Source organism: Armigeres subalbatus, chromosome 3 (genome assembly GCF_024139115.2).
Source record: "Armigeres subalbatus isolate Guangzhou_Male chromosome 3, GZ_Asu_2, whole genome shotgun sequence".
In the NCBI taxonomy this organism is placed as follows: Eukaryota; Metazoa; Arthropoda; class Insecta; order Diptera; family Culicidae; genus Armigeres; species Armigeres subalbatus.
Genome location: NC_085141.1, coordinates 418,071,430 through 418,085,021, shown reverse-complemented (window position 1 = coordinate 418,085,021; position 13,592 = coordinate 418,071,430).

Here is a 13,592-nt window from a genome sequence, read left to right as displayed (position 1 = left end):
AGACCCTAGGGTATCCCATTCGCTTTCAGTAGCAGAACTATTCCAAGCTAAAACCACTCTGGTTCGGCTGGCGCAAGCCGATTGCTTTCAAGAAGAGCTGCGTGATCTGAAGAAGAATCGAGAGCTCACCAAAAAATCTTCCATACGACTGATGAGTCCGTTTGTTGACGCAGAGGGGGTTCTTAGAGTGGGGGGGCGGTTAAAACTATCGGATCAGCCATATCTTTCCAAGCACCCAGCCTTGCTCCCTAGTTTCCATCCCCTTGCCAAGCTCATTGCCAAATCTTTACACCACAAACTCGTTCACGGTGGCGGCCACCTGACGCTATCCGTCATGCGTGAGGAATATTGGCCGATAAATGGACGACGACTTGTACGAAGTATCATCAGAAATTGCATCCAGTGTGCCCGAGCCAATCCCGTTCCGGCATGTCAACAGATTGGGCAGCTTCCAGCCCAGAGAGTTACAATTAGCAGGCCATTCGACGTTACTGGCGTGGACTATGCCGGGCCTCTTTACCTTAAGGCCATCCACAAAAGAGCTGCGCCATCCAAAGTCTACATTTGTTTGTTCGTGTGCTTTACGACTAAAGCAGTTCACCTGGAACTGGTTGGAGACCTCTCCACGCCAGCTTTTATCTCTGCTCTTCGACGATTTGTAGCTCGCCGAGGACGTCCCAGTCATCTGCATTCCGACAACGGAAAAAACTTTATCGGGGCGAAAAATGAGCTGCATCAACTGTACCGGATGCTCACCAGTAAAACGGAAACCGAACAAATTACGCGGTTCTGCACCAATGAAGAAATTGTTTGGCACTTAAATCCACCAAAGGCGCCCCACTTTGGTGGACTTTGGGAGGCCGCAATTAAGGTAGCGAAAAAGCATCTCCATCGTCAAATAGGCGATTCTAAGCTATCTTTTGAAGATTTGTCTACGGTTCTGGCCGAAATAGAAGCCGCGATGAATTCGCGACCACTCGTTCCGATGACTGAAGACCCCAATGATTTTGCAGCACTTACCCCAGCACATTTCATTATTGGGTCAACAATGCACGCTGTACCTAGCCCAAATATTGTCAATGCTCATGTCACTCATCTAAACCATCACCAGAGACTCCAACAACTCTTTCAACGTTTCTGGCATCAATGGAGAACCGAATACCTCCAGGAACTCCAAAAGGATACTCGAATATGCCAGCCCAATCATCAAATCCAGCCAGGAAGACTAGTGGTAATTGTCGACGAATTTCAGCATCCCGTTCGTTGGCCGTTAGCACGCATTGCAGATGTACATCCTGGTGCGGACGGTCTGGTTCGAGTAGTAACACTTCGCACCTCTAAAGGCACCTTCAAGCGCCCTATTACGAAGGTATGCCTATTGCCAACGGACCCACCAAACACAACGTATGGGACAATCCAATTAGACGACCAAACTCCTCGGACTGAGGACAGCAATCATCAAGCGAACAAAGCTAAATAGTATTAAGTTTGTATGAGAATTGTAAATTGAACTCGCTAGAATCTATTGTATTTGCTGTAGTATTTATCACTTTTGTTTTGGTTTTGAAATTCTTGTATTTCAAAGGTGGCGGCAATGATAGATTTCGATGTTTTTTATTATAGTTAGATCAACCTACACCCTTTTTGAAGTAATTGCTCTCACGCTTACGCTCTCGTTTCCAATCGTCGGATGCTGTGCAGCACTGCGTACGATCGAGTTCGTATTACTTTTTAGTTGTATCGTTACCTATCCATCAGATCAGATGTGACCCATCGTCGCGAGCAATAAATTATTGTGAAATATCAGTACACGTGTCTTTCCTGAATACAGTGAGCGTTTGCATGAGTTGCATGCGAAGAAATTGTGTTATTAGTGCGTCGTATCACAGATCACCTAGGATCCCTGATCCGTAATTAAGCCCCAGCTTGTTACCCAGCCTGATCGAGAAGATTCGATTGCAGAGGAGAGAGATATAGGTGAGCCCAAACCTGCATCACCATAGTCTTTTAAAGATAATTGAATGACTATAAATCGTTGATTGCATTACACTTTCCAACATCCATTCACGAACAGTAAGATTTTTACACATCGTACGGCCATTTCGACATCACCATTCTTATAAAATCCAGCGCCATTTTCCATATGTGTACACATCAACTCCGTTTACCGTAATATCCCAAACACATCTCAATTCCGGTCAGCATTGTTGTCCCACGTCCCAGATCTGTATAGCATTGCGTGAATGTTTCGACACAAACGTCAGTTGCTATATAGCGATAAGCTGCAGGGCCAGAGGGGGCACCAGCGACACGCAGGTCAACTGAACGTGCGTCGCGTAAAATAAACGAGCGTGTGATTAAGCCAAATCGATTGCGACTACGGAGCATTGCTAGACGCTCCGCTGTTCTGGTCGGTTGGGTTGGTGCTAAACTGACAGCGAATTCCTACAGACTGCCAAAATACCGCCACGGCAAAGGGGATGTAGCTATGTACCTGGCATTAAAGTCGCAATAGTCGTCATCCCGCGCCATGAATGCAAACGATACCCACATCGAACGGCCCACCATAATGCATGATGGGGATTGCCGAACGAGATAAAATCCAGCGCGGCATCGCCGGTTCCGGAGTGGGTGTTAAACGCTGCCTGCCAGCTACGTTATGGAAAAGGACGTCACGCATAAAGCAAAACTACTGTAACGGCATCATCGTCAGAAGCGGCATCATCATCATGATTCCGCACCAGGATCAGCGAAAATAACTGAATCGAATTAAAACATGCATTCATAATTAATTAATGTTAATCAGTTTAAACATGCTGGTTAGGCTCGGGGACCGCCACCGGTTGCATACCAAAAATGGCGGAACTCGCACCATCACGTATGCCACGGTGTGGAGAGTTGCATTGCAGTGCAAGTATTACTGTGGAGCAGCGATTCTCAAGGTTGTTGGGTTACAGGTTGTGATTGAGTGTAGTGGCTCGTGGGACTGAATCAACTTCAAATTTCCCTGAAACTTGTCTTATACCTGCCTAAAATCTATTGATTTATTGCGAATTTAAATACGCAAAAATGCATGCCCAATACTGAGACTATGACGTTATCTTCACATTTCACCAGCAAAAATAAATTATATGATACACTGTATGTTGTACGCTGGCAGTGTTTTATCAAATTTCGTATCATTTTAAATCCTGGAACAGCACATTGTGCTGCCCAATCGTTAGTAAGGTCATTAGAAAAAGTTGAAAACCCCTGCTGCAGGACATTCGTTGCGGAAGCCAATCGCAGCCCGAATGGCCACTACTTTTGCTTTGCGAACTTGAGCAGCGTACCAGGGAGGGTTGACTCGGTCCGGAAGAGCAAATAGGCAATTATCTGCATGGCTTGGCCATTTGTTCTGGCATTTTAGATCGAGCGATATCATCAAGCCTCCCGGATTCTAGTGCTCTGCTACTACCACGAAACAGGCAAATTATGAGCTGTACCGGGAAAATAATTTCATCGATTTAGAGATTGACAAAAGGGAATTTATTAGGTGTGCATTTACTTGTTGAGATGGCTAATGCAGGTGGGATTGGAGGACTGGATGATTCGCTAATGAGATTGATGAATCTGGTGAGACTTGCAATTAGGGATGCCAACAGAGCCGACTATCAAAGTCAATCACAACAGTAATATAACAGCTACAGCTTTACTGAATGCAATTGCTCGAGAGATGAATCATAAAAAGGACTGCTGAAGAAATTTTTTTTTGGCCGGCACCAAGCGTTACCAAATCGATTTCTGGTACGGAGAGAAATTGTTTACAATTTACAGTATTAAAGTTCCAGAATTTATTAAAGAAATGCACATTTCTAAATAGTGCATATATAGAGCTTTTGAGTAAAATGTCTTTACTTCCGTTGCCCGAGTTCCAAGTTCTTCAATGATTAATCTCATCACAGCTGGATCTTCTAGTCTGCGTGTGTTGAATCACCATCCGAGTCTCTCCTGCCGCCGCTGAATCCGAAAAATTCGTAATCGGATTTCGCCAATTAGAAAGTGATGGTCAACTATCATCGCTGCGTTTATTCCGGACATCAAGAAGGCTCCGTCTCCATTTTCGGCTGATGCAGATGTGGTCGGTTTGATTTTCAGTTGGTCCATCACGCGAGACAGTGGCGTAGCCAGAAAATTGGTCTGGGGGAGGTTTTCCGAACATTTTTTTTTCGAAAAAAAAAATTCCTTCTGAAAATTTTGTCTTTGGGGAGGGGGATGGTTTATGCCCAAAACCACCCCCGTGGCTACGCCACTGACGCGAGACCATGTCGTTATTGTCACAGAATTCTGCAAACAGCTCTCCGTTCATTTCCCCAAGACCATAACATCCCATGATATGCACATAGTCCGTATTGTCAAAGCCGATCATTAATTGGTTCCCACCGGGCACTGGGGTGCTAAGCAGGAAACCAACTCCTCGGTGTCGGGGAGCGTTGCTCTCTCGAATACCGGAATAAAACAATATCTGTTCCGACGCGACGGTAGTTTGTGTTCTCCAAAGTTTGGTCAAAGGACTTCACTCAGTCCCAGGATTCCTAGCTTCATTCTCCGTACCTCGCTGGCCAGCTTACCTTGCGTTAAACCATTCCATGTTCCTATTCGTGTCCTTTGTTTCATACCAAAAGTCATCGCCATTATATCAGTTCCTGATCAATCTGTGTAGGTTTCTCAAACCGTTTGTTAAGTTTCGGGAGCAGTAGTTTGTTGGCCCAAGGTCCCTATTCACCGGGATGTTATGTTAGATATAGCTTCTGAGCAATAGCATTCCATACTCAGACATTGGATGCCAGAACACTGAAGGAGCCACACCTCCTTGGTGAACAGACGCTTGATCAGTCGATTCAAATTTGTTTGAAGTCCCACCCAATACCTGGACTAGGCTAGTGTGCTTTGAATGGCATACGGATTCATTCATTTATTTAGTCTACATCTTAACAGATAAAACTGAATCAACAATTTGACGCCACAATACACGGTTCGAGGCCGCATCTCTCCATCCTCGAATACGACCCACGCTCGCCAAGTCGTTCTGCACCTGGTCTGCCCATCTCGCTCGCTGCGCTCCACGTCGTCTCGTACCTGCCGGATCGGAAGCGAACACCATCTTTACAGGGTTTCTGTCCGGCATTCTTGCAACATGCCCTGCCCATCGTACCCTTCCGGCTTTAGCTACCTTGTGGATACTGGGTTCGCCGTAGAGCTGGGCGAGCTCATGGTTCATTCTTCGCCGTAACACACCGTCTTCTTGAAAACCGCCAAAGATGGTCCTTAGCACCCGTCTCTCGAATACTCCGAGTGCTTGCAAGTCCTCCTCAGGCATTGTCCATGTTTTATGTCCGTACAGGATTACCGGTATTATTAGCGTCTTGTACATGACACATTTGGTGTGGGGGCGAATCTTTTTTGACCGCAGTTTCTTCTGGAGCCCGTAGTAGGCCCGACATCCACAGATGATGAGCCTTCGTATTTCACGACTGACATTGTTATCAGCCGTTAGCAAGGATCCGAGGTAGACGAATTCCTCAACCACCTCGAAGGTATCCCCGTCCATTGTAACACTGCTTCCCAGGTGGGCCCTGTTGTGCTCGGTTCTGCCCACAAGCATGGTGTCAGGCCATTAGGCCGAAGGCCGTTAGGCCGAAGGTCATTAGGCCGAATGGCCATTAGGCCGAACGGTCATTAGGCCGAACTAGCAAAAAGAAGCAAGAAGTGCAAAATGAGAAGTTCTTTCTTCACCTTACCCCTTCTTCCTTCTCCCTTCTTGCATCTTCCTTCTTCTTTCTTCCTTCTTTTTTCTTCTTTCTTCCTTCTTCCCTCTTCTTTCTTCCTTATTCGTTCTTCCTTCTTCCTTTTTCCTTCTTCCTTCTTCTGTTTTCTTTCTTTCTTCTTTCTTCTATCTTCTTTCTTCTTCCCTTTTCCTTCTACCTTCTTTATTATTCCTTCTTCTTTATTATTTCTTCTTTCTTCCATTTTCTTCCTTCTTCCTTCTTCTGTTTTCTTCCTTCTTTCTTGCTTCTTCCTTCTTCCTCCTGCCTTCTTTCTTCTTCCTTCTTCCTTCTTCCTCCTGCCTTCTTTCTTCTTCCTTCTTCCTTCTTTCTTCTTTCTTCTTCTTTCTTTTTTCTTACTTCTTCCTTCTTCCTACTTCCTTCTTCCTTCTTCCTACTTCCTCCTTCCTTCTTCCTTCTCCTTTCTTCTTTCTTTTTTTCTTCCTTCTTCCTACTTCCTTTTTCCACCTTCCTTCTTCCTTCTTCTTACTTCCTTCTTTCTGCATCCTTCTTCCTCCTTCCTTCCCCCTTCCCTCTTCTTCCCTCTTTTTTCTTCTTTCTTCCTTCTTCCTTCATTATTCTTCCTTCTTCATTCTTGCGTCTTCCTTCTTCCTTCTTCCATCTTCCTTCTTCCTTCTTCCTTCTTCCTTCTTCCTTCTTCCTTCTTCCTTCTTCCTTTTTCCTTCTTCCTTCTTCCTTCTTCCTTCTTCCTTCTTTCTTCTTCCTTCTTCCTTTTTCCTTCTTCCTTATTCCTTCTTCCTTCTTCCTTCTTCTTTCTTCCTTCTTCCTTCTTCCTTCTTCTTTCTTCCTTCTTCCTTCTTCCTTCTTCCTTCTTCCTCCTTCCTTCTTTCTTCTTCTTTTTTCCTCCTTCTTTCTTCCTTCTTCCTTCTTCCTCCTTCTTTCTTCTTCCTTCTTCATTCTTCTTTCTTCTTTCTTTTTTCTTCTTTCTTCTCCTTTCTTCCTTCTTTTTCCTTCTTCCTTCTTACTTTTCACTTCTTCCTTCTTCCTTCTTCCCTCATCCTTCTTCCTTCTTCCTTCTTCCTTCTTCCTTCTTCCTTCTTCCTTCTTCCTTCTTCCTTCTTCCTTCTTCCTTCTTCCTTCTTCCTTCTTCCTTCTTCCTTCTTCCTTCTTCCTTCTTCCTTCTTCCTTCTTCCTTCTTCCTTCCTTCCTTTTTCTTCCTTCTTCCTTCTTCCTTTTCCATCTTCCTTCTTCCTCCTACTTTCTTTTCCTTTTCCTTCTTCCTTCCTTTTTTTTTCCTTCTTCCTTCTTCCTTCTTCCTTCTTCCTTCTTCCTTCTTCCTTCTTCCTTCTTCCTTCTTCCTTCTTCCTTCTTCCTTCTTCCTTCTTCCTTCTTCTTCCTTCTTCCTTCTTCCTTCTTCCTTCTTCCTTCTTCCTTCTTCCTTCTTCCTTCTTCCTTCTTCCTTCTTCCTTCTTCCTTCTTCCTTCTTCCTTCTTCCTTCTTCCTTCTTCCTTCTTGCTTCTTCCTTCTTCCTTCTTCCTTTTTTTCTTCTTTCCTTCTTCTTTTTTCCTTTTTCCTTCTTCCTTCTTCCTTATTCCTTCCTCCTTCCTATTTTTTCTTCTTCCTTCTTTTTACTTCTCCTTTCTTTTTCCTTCTTCCTTCTTACTTTTCATTTCTTCCTTCTTCCTCCTTCCTCCTTCTTCCTTCTTTCTCCTTTCTTCTTCCTCCTTCCTTCTTCTTTCTTCCTTCTTTCTTCTTCCTTCTTCCTTCTTCTTTCTTCTTTCTTTCTTCTTCCTTATTCCTTCTTCCTTCTTCCTTCTTCCTTCTTCCTTCTTTCTTCATCCTTCTTCCTTCCTCCTTTTTCCTTCTTTCTTCTTCCTTCTTCCTTCTTCCTTCTTCCTTTTTCCTTCTTCCTTCTTCCTTCTTCCTTCTTCCTTCTTCCTTCTTCCTTCTTCCTTCTTGCTTCTTCCTTCTTCCTTCTTCCTTTTTTTTCTTCCTTTTTCCTTCTTCCTTCTTCCGTTTTCCTTCTTCCTTCTTCCTTATTCCTTCCTCCTTCCTACTTTTTTCTTCTTCCTTCTTTTTACTTCTCCTTTCTTTTTTCTTCTTCCTTCTTACTTTTCATTTCTTCCTTCTTCCTCCTTCCTCCTTCTTCCTTCTTTCTCCTTTCTTCTTCCTCCTTCCTTCTTCTTTCTTCCTTCTTTCTTCTTCCTTCTTCCTTCTTCTTTCTTCTTTCTTTCTTCTTCCTTATTCCTTCTTCCTTCTTCCTTCTTCCTTCTTTCTTCATCCTTCTTCCTTCCTCCTTTTTCCTTCTTTCTTCTTCCTTCTTCCTTCTTCCTTCTTCCTTTTTCCTTCTTCCTTCTTCCTTCTTCCTTCTTCCTTCTTCCTTCTTCCTTCTTCCTTCTCCCTTTTTCCTTCTTCCTTCTTCCTTTTGACTTCTTCCTCCTTTTTCCTTCTTCCATTTCACTTCTGACTCATTGCGCATTACTAACTTCTCACTCCCCAGTTCTCATTCGGCCTAATGGCCATTCGGCCTAATGACCGTTCGGCCTAGTGACCGTTCGGCCTAGTGACCATTCGGCCTAATGACCCAGCATCCACAAGCATGTACTTTGTCTTTGACGCATTCACCATTCACCACCAGTCCAACTTTTGTTGCTTTACATTTCAGGCGGGTGTACAGTTCTGCCACCTTTGCAAATGTTCGGCCGACAATGTCCATGTCATCGTACCCCGTCTGTTACACCCGGCTCTCCGCATGACACCTTCTAGCGCAATGTTGAACAACAGGCACGAAAGTCCATCACCTTGTCTTAGTCCCCGCCCGGTGCGATTCGAACGAACTGGAGTGTTCGCCCGAGATCTTCACACAGTTTTGCACACCATCCACCTTTGCTTTGATCAGTCTGGTAAGCTTCCCAGGGAAGCTGTTCTCGTCCATACGGCACACGGATACATGCAGCTTTTTATAGAAGTTCAACAGGCAGACCCCACAGGACGCACCCTCTCACTCTAGCTGATGTCAGAAGGACAAAAGTGCCCAGGCTACACTATCAGGTAAGTACGCAACCCTTAGCTGGCGGTCGATTGTCATCGGAAGACTTGTGAGTTATGACCAGAGGTATGTACATATGACGCTCCTTCCCAAATGTTATCGGACAATTTCATAACCCATTTCTTTTAAGAAAATCTTAGAAAATTTCATAAGAAATTTTCCCGGAAATCTGTTTTGGGAATATCTTCATTAATACCTTCAAAAATTTCTTCGAATGTACCTTCAGAAACTTTTTCGGAAATTCCGTAAATAATTCTTACAAAAATTGTTTCAGGAATTTCTTCGGATATTATTAAGGAATGTCTTCGAATTTATTTTTTTGGATTCTTTCGACAATTGAAATTTGGCAAGGGATTCATTCGAAACCTCTAGGGAAAAAAAATCTTGGAGTTACTTTGAAATTTCCCTCAGAAATTTTTTCAGGAATCGGACTATACAGCCCTAATCCTTCCATTTTCCCGGTCAAAAATCGCTCACCTGAATGGTGCATTCGAAAGTGCATCAGTGGTGAACCACGGGGGTGGTTTTGGACATAATCACCCCCTTCCCCCCGAGACAAAACTTTTAGAAGAATTTTTTTTTCAAACCCTCTGAAATTAAAAAAAAAAATGTTTTAGAAACCCTCTCAAATTTTCAATCTTCAGGTACCAAACGAAAGCTGTAGGTTCTTCGAACAAGGCCATGGGGTGATTCATCCAAATTGATCTCTCTAGTCCACGGGGAACCTGTACTAAAGATGTACTGTTTGAGCTCAGTTTGGCACCAAATTTTCGAATTTTGTGTTATGAAACATAAAATTGGTTGATAAGAAAGTTATTTTGAGCTTTTTAGTCTTCACCTGTCATAAGACGAGTTTTTACAATCCCATTGAATTCCACCACTTAATTGTATCTTGACAGATACGTATTTTGACCTCAACAGTAAGGCCGTCTTCAGTGTCTTGTACTTGACTCGAAATAAAATTGGTTGCAAATATGTGCTCTGATGACCCCAACTGTATTTGCTATCTTGTATATACCATTTCTGGGCAAATTTATTCCTGGAGCGGTCATCGGAAAGCCTTCTGGAAGATCCGGAACTTCTGTAAAATTGGCCAATTCTAAAAGTTAATCCCAAAGTTACGCGATTTTATCGTAAACATTCATTCTGGAAAATCGTGAATGCAATCAATAGTGAATGTTTTCTGTGACCTACAAATGTCCCAGAAACGATCCTCCGGAAGATCCGGAACATCCGTAAATTGGCCAATTCTAAATGTTAATTCCAGAGCTTGGCAATTTTTTCGTAACCATTTCTTCTGGCAAATTGTGGGTGCAATCATCAGTTAAAGCCTTCTGTGACCTATAAATGTCCCAGAAACGTTCCTCCGGATGATCTGGAACATCCGTAAAGTTGGCCAATTCCAAAAGTTTATTTCAGAGCTTCGCAATTTTTCGGTAACCATTCATTCTGGCAAATTGTGGGTGCAATCAATACTGAAGTCTTCAGTGACCTCTAAATGCCCCATGAACGGTCATTCGTGTATTCCGGAAAATCCGTAGAATGGCCAGTTCCAAAAATTCATACCAGCGCTCCGCGATTTTTTTTAAAACCATTCATACCGGCGAATAGTGAAAGTGCTCTGAGACCAAATGCTCCCAAAACGGTGCTTCGGAAGATTCGGAACATCCATAAAAAGGGTCAATTCCAAATGTTCATCCCAGAGATTCAAATTATTTCGTAATCATCCATCCTGACGAATAAAGGTTGCATTCAGTAGTGAAAATCTTCCGTGATCCCAAAAAGCTCCAGAAACGGTCATCTGAAAGATCCGGACCATACGTTAAAGTGGCCAATTTCCAAAATACATCTCAGAACTTCGCAATTATTCATAACCGAATTGCCAGTGCAATCAAATGAGCAAGTCTTCTTAGACCCGCAAATGCTCCCGAAAGTGGCCGATACCACAAAATCATTCCAGAGCATTGCTATTTTATTCGTAAGCATCCATACGGGCAAATTGTGTACGCAATAAGTTGTTTAATTCGGGAAATCCAAAACATCCGTGCCAAAAGTTTCGCCAATCACATTCGATTTTTTTAGGAAACATTCTAAACGGCTCCGGCTCTCCGGGAAATTTGGGACATCCGCTAAAATTATTAATTCCAGAAGTTTATCCCAGAGTTCCACATTTTATTTCGAAAACATCCATAGCGGGGAAGTGATTGTGCAATCAATAGTTGGAATTTTCTATGACGTCTGAATGTCCTCAAAACCATCCTCCGGGAGATCAGAAATATCTGTGAAAATGGTCAATTCCAAAACACACAGCTTTGCTAATTTTCGCTTTCATCCATATGGGTGAGTTATGTATGCAATCAATAGCGAAAATCCTCCCTGATATGCAATGACAATAATAAAAGTCGAGTCAAGTACGAGACACTGAAGACTGTTAAGGTCGAAATACGTATCTGTCAAAGGTACAATCAAGTGGTGGAATTAAACGGAATTGCACAAACTCGTCTGATGACAAGTAAAGACATGCCACTGATAGCTCAAAATAATTTTCTTATCATTAATAAAAATTCCTTCGTAAAATTCGGAACATCCGTAAAAGAAGCCAAATCCAACAGTTGACGTAACAGATCATCATTAGCCAGCGACGGCGGCGTGGCGGCGTTAGTCGTTGAATTCCTCCGAAGTTTTTTCACAAGCTCCTCTGGAAGTTCGTCCACAAGTTCCTCCGGTAATCCCCTCGGAAGTTTACAAGTAATCCATCGGAAAGTTCCTAAAGGCATTCTGAGAACTCTGAGAGTTCCTCCGCAAATCCCTCCAGAAGTTCATCAAGTTATTCCTCGGGAAGTTGCTCCGGGAACGCCACCGAACTTCTTCCGGAAGTTCCTCCGGGAATCCCTCCAGAAATTCTCAAGGAAGTATGAATCCAGAAGTTCCTCCGTGAATTCTTTTTGGAATTGGCCACTTTCACGGATGTTCCGGATCTTCAGGAGTACTATTACCGTACAGTACCGAAGACTTTTATTATTGATTACGCCAGCGCCAACGCCAGCAAGCGCCAGAGAAATGCAGGCGGCAGGTTCGCGCGAGTGTGGCAGTTTTGGTAGGCCCAATTGCATTATTTTCTTACTCGTGAAGCGAGTATTTCCACCACTGCCGACGACTGACGAGGGTTTTTGGTGGAAGGGTTGGGAGTCAAACCAATGACCATTCGCTTAAAAAACATACGTGTACGCTATGGAACTCCCCATTCTAGAGCAATAATTTCCAAATGTGTTCTTTAAGGAATTCCCAAAGGAGAATCTGGAGTGATTTTTAAAAGAAATTTCAAATGATATTTTTGAAGAAATTGCGAAAGGAATTTCTGGAGGAAATATCTGTTAAAGGAACTTACGAAAGAATTTCCAATGAAATTGCTAAATTTCTCTGGGACATCCTTCTGAAATGCATGAATTCCTTCGAAAATTCCACCATAAGATGTTTTAGAAGGTTCATCGGGTTTAGACCTGTGCGCCGCCGCGCCACGCCGCCGCCGCCGACACTTATTGACGTACGCCGACGCCGGTCAAGGTGTCGGCGGCGCGCCATACGCCGATTGGCTCCACGCCGCCGAATTTCGTATTTCACGCCGATGATTGGCCAACACAAAAATCACAATATGTAGTGCGTTTGCATCTACCGGACCAGGGCAACCTATCAGGCATTGATTAAATAGCTGTTATACCTTTAGCAGAAGTTGCCAGAATTGTTCTGAAAAACGGGTTCAATTTATTTTTATAAAAAATTCCCAAAGAAATTTCTTGGTTTTCCTGAAATAATGTCCGAAGGACATCCTGGAGGAAATTCTGATGGAATAATTGAAGAAAATTCTTAAAGTTTTGAGGATTTTTTTTATTTATCCCCGTAGTAATTTCTGGATGATTTTCTGGAGAAAATTCTGAAGGAACTATTGAAGGAATGTCCAACAAAAGAAATTTAAGGATGTCGGCAATTTCTTTAGGAGTTCTCTTGGAATTCGTACGGAATTATCTGAAATTTCGTCCTAGAATTTTGGAAGCAAATGGCGGAGAAAATTTCGAAGGAAAATCTAGATGAATATCCGAGGCAGAGTAAAGACACTTACGCGAAGATAGAGAGAATCTCCTTTCAACAGTGTAATCCAATAGACTAATAAATAAATACGCAATACTTTATTTTGATAAACAATACCCAAATAAATTTCCGGGTTTTCTTGAAATATTTTCCGAAGGAAGTCCTTGAGAAAGTTCTGAAGGAATGAACCTGAGGAAATTGCTTAGAGGAATTTCTGGATCTATCTTCGGAGTATCTTTGGTGGATTTTCTGAAGGAATCCCTGGAGAAAATTCAGAAAGAATTCTTAGAGGAATGTCCAAAAAAATTCTTGAAGGAATTTAAGAATGTCGGTAATTCCTTTAGAAATTATATCTGATATCTGAAAATTCGTCCTAGAATTTTGGAAGGAAATGGCGGAGGAAATTCCGAAAGAATTACTAAATGAATTTTCGAGGGAATGGAGTGTCTTATGGAATACCCGGAAAAGTTTCAGAGGAATTGTTAAAATAATTTCCGAGGGAATGTTTCAAAAGTATGTGTGTATGTACAGTTATCCATCATTCTGGCTTGAGTCTTGCTCTGCATACGGCTCCACTCAATATTACAGTCGAATTTAAATACCATTCTGCTTTCAATGCACTGCTGTACGAAGAGCAAAAAACGGAGGCGGAAGACACGTAAGCAGAGACACTTACGTGAAGATCGCGGGAT